Source organism: Maylandia zebra, linkage group LG16, assembly GCF_041146795.1.
Source record: "Maylandia zebra isolate NMK-2024a linkage group LG16, Mzebra_GT3a, whole genome shotgun sequence".
Classification (NCBI taxonomy): Eukaryota; Metazoa; Chordata; class Actinopteri; order Cichliformes; family Cichlidae; genus Maylandia; species Maylandia zebra.
In genome coordinates, this window is record NC_135182.1 from 23,540,746 (window position 1) to 23,544,637 (window position 3,892).

A 3,892-nucleotide genomic window follows, 5' to 3' on the forward strand; every position below is an offset into this window, starting at 1 on the left:
ACGCTCTATTTCTCTTTCCTTTTACCCCACCTCGCCCTCACCCCCCTTCTCTCTCTCTTTCACTGCTTCTCCCTCAGTCTCGCTCTTCCTGCCGCTGTCAGATGGGAATGACAACCATCTGCAGCCCTCCTGCCCCCTGACATCTGGAGATGGGCTGAGAAACCGCGACAGCAGCACACAGACACGTGCCTGTGCGCACACACACTGTCCTAATGCTAGTAAAAATGTTTCTCCAGAAAGGAAACGAGACAAGGAACGGGGTATGGGGTGGGGCAGAGGTGAAGAAGGAGAGAGCAGAGTGGAGCTCAGAGATATGGCTGACGTCTAATGGCATTAACATATCATGCTGTCATTATTCAGAACAGATTTTATTCCTCTCAGGTAGACAGTAATGTGAGTTATTGTGGGAGAGAAAAAAGTGAAGGTGCATTAATGAGGACTCTATGCCTATATCTCCTCAGGGTGTCACTTTCAGAACTATTTCTGTCAAACAGGCTGTCATATTATTTATTTATCTATTTATGATTACATGTTCCATATCCAGAATTATGTATTGGTTTAAGGGTAGTGCAAAAAACGGTGAAAATAAGAAAAAAAACAACATTATTCTAAAGAGATATATGAGCAGTTTAAAGGTGAACGTGATTTCAATCCTCCCTGTCGTCTGCACCTTATGTCGTCTGCACCTTTATACTTTAATGATTAGGGGTGCTGCCATCAGTGCAGTCCTCACATGCTCGTCTCCGGATTCTTCCAGTACAAAAGTTTATTTTCCATTTTCAGAGCCAAATTCTGCTGCATTATGTGACGCGTGGCTGCAAATACATATATGCAAAGCAATTACTCCTGTGCACACTTACAGTCTGAATTTATTGTGTATATCTGAGTTCATCTTGTTCAGATTTAAGACAGCATTTTCTGCCTTATCAAGCAGAAAATTTCCACCCTATTGCATGCAGTTTCTTTTAAGCCCTCATACATATTTATAAATTGAACCTTAAATAGCTGATTTTCGGACCACTTGAAGGGAGTGAAAACATCTGTGAGCAGTGCACTGACATTTTTCTACAAGAGTTGGAATATTGTTTGCAACTGTAGTATTCGTTTGCAATTGTGTGTTTGACTAAGTGGTGAATAAAGGTTTAGCGTTCGCTTTAAGCGTTGTTTTTAATCGCCATCGGCCACTGAGGGGAAATATCTGCTGTTTAGCTGCTAAACGCTCCACTTTGCTCACCAGCTAGCCGCAAGCCGTGTCCATCTGCTGTTTGGCAGTGGGAAGGTAGTGTGGGGTCTTGGTGGAAACAGCTGCCCGCTCCAGCTGGATACACCGCTGATGAGAGAGAACTAAAACAGTAAATGCTGCTGGCAGGAAAACTAAAACAATGAGTTTGAAGATGCTATGCTCCATAAAGCTGAGTGGAACTGCAGAGTTGAATAATTAGCTTTGGGTTTATCACCCAAAGTGCCCATTTTCACACACACATACAGTGCTGAGTCATTTGATCTATAATATTGATTACAACAGCTTTAATATTTTTCAACTGGCTCTAAACAAATTAACAAAAAGTGCATTAAAGAACAACAATATGTCACAGTAGACATGCCTATGCACTGATGAGCCAAAGTGCTGTGATCGCTTTCAGATGCAATAATTCAGAAGATTATCTTGTATTAATGCCATGTGATGGTCCTGGTATATCTAAATCTCATCGTATTGCATGCATTTACCATCTTTGGCCCAAAATCTCAGCTGTAGCAAAGTTTGTGATGAGTACTGACCTTGTGCCAAGACAGGAGAGACCCTTAACTGGCGACTGGACGATGTGGAACGAGCTGGAACCAAGTGCTGAAATTGAGGCTTAATTCTACTTTCCAGGTTTGCGAGTCTGCTAAGGTCCACTTAGGTCTGAAAGATAAAAATATCATCATCAGATGGTGACCGTGAGGGTCCGTGTGGACATCTGTGCGTCTGTTTGGTTTTCTGACTGTGGGAATTTGTTCCCCGAGAATTTACATTAGGATGCAAAACCTGTACACGTACGCCAGGCAGTGGATATAAATAAGACGTCAAAGAAGAATACCAGGAATGACTACTTGGATTTCTTGATTCCAGCTATTAGTGACAAAATATAAGCAAGGCTTCAGGCTGACTCTCAAACAGCAAAAATCACAGTTGTTTTTGTTTTGTTTTTTTTAAAAATGGCCACTTGAGGCTACCTTCAAAATTTATTAAATCCTATAAACAAGAAACACTTGCCACCCCCATGTAACACTTATGGAAACCCATGCCATTAAGCTCCCAGCACACATATAGCTTTATACTCAGGATGTTTTAAAATTCTGCAATTACTGAGTTAGCGGAGCGCTGCTCGCTTTCACACAGTTTGTGCCTCAATACTCAGTAACCCCGCTCTCTATCTTTATGTCATCTGCCACTGTATGCCTGAGTTGGTTTCTAAACGCTTCCACTTTACAATAATAACACTTACAGCTGATCCCAGAATAACTAGGAGGGCAGAAATTTCATGAACTGACTTGTTGTAATGGTGGCATTCTTTCACAAATGTTTGTAAAGGCAGACTGCATGGCTAAGTGCTTGATTTTATACACCAGTGGCAATGTGATTGAAAACATCTCAATTCAAAGATTAAGAAGTGTGGCCTTATTTTTTTGTCCATATAGTTTAGAAAAGACAGAAACATCTGCACTGGATGGTGAAGTCCTGTAAAGCTTCTATTTTTGTCATTTCTGTCTTTATGATATGAAATTGCATGTGATGAGAGACGGGGTGGACCTGAGGAAGCAACTCATGAGTCACAGGGACCTGCCTTAAATCATACACTGCTTTATTGTCCTTTTTGACACGACCAGGGACCATTTTATTGCATTTAATATGACTCGAAACCACAGACTGTATGTAAAAAATGGACATGGCCATAATATCACCCATTGGGTTCCAGTTTCCAAACTTTAAAGCGCTGAATATATCATTACGACTGCTGCCATGCTGGAGTTGATTTTTGGACACAGGAGTTACCATATTTGGACTAAAGTGTCTAATTGATCAGCTAACACTAATAAGCTTTTTTTTAGCAAGCTGTAACAGTTAGTAACAGTAATGACATGTTACAATTTCACTCACCAAAACTCAAAGCTCAAACGTCTTCGATTGCACTACAAAAAAAAAACACATGTTATTTGTCTGATAATTACAATAAAACACTCCAACCAGGCATGAACAGCACAAACACAATCCTCAGACTCAATTCAGTGACTCAGCAGCCTAACAGACACTAATCATCTGCAGCTCTCTCTGGCAGGAGACTAATCAATCAAACAGCCATGCCTCTAATTTTAGCCCTTAGCAGAACAAATATTCCCCCTCTGGACAATTGTATGGATAGTTGTTTTTTGTTTCTTTGGATAGTTTTAAGTAGATAAGTAAAATATGCATTTTAGGACTGTTTTGATTTACAGGTGGATGGTAGGCATCTGTAACAAATAGCTGACTCACTTCTGCTAACTGGAGTCACTAAACTGGACCTCTCTGCAGTGTTTGTGGCGACGATGCCTAATGGTTGGCTCTAATTAGCACCAAATTAGCAAGCAGCTGTGACTGTGTGCATACAGCCTGTGAATCCACCTCACTCAGCATATATATATATTTTCTACGGGTATTTAGAAAGCACATATCCTTATATACCACAATGACTCTGAGTAAGGATGAAGCATGAAAATCAACAGCAACATTGGTAACTTTCTTACTCTGTAAGTCACTTTCCAGCCTTGAACTTAGTCTGAGCACAGTGCCCGCCAGTATGATAGATGGCCAACTTAGTGCCTGAACTAATTAAGAACACAAGCTCTTGAAGTGGTATGAAGGATAGAGTCG

At 40.8% G+C, this 3,892-nt stretch overlaps 1 long non-coding RNA gene across 1 annotated transcript; it reads right to left on the reverse strand.

The window, feature by feature from the left end:
- Positions 1–360: 360 nt before the first annotated feature.
- Positions 361–3,564, reverse strand: LOC101469750 (uncharacterized). The gene is made up of 5 exons (XR_191295.2): positions 3,515–3,564; positions 3,143–3,174; positions 1,780–1,906; positions 1,235–1,330; positions 361–815 (listed from the first exon to the last, which is right to left on the reverse strand). It is a non-coding gene; the product is annotated as an uncharacterized LOC101469750 (long non-coding RNA).
- Between the last annotated feature and the right edge of the window lie 328 nt (positions 3,565–3,892).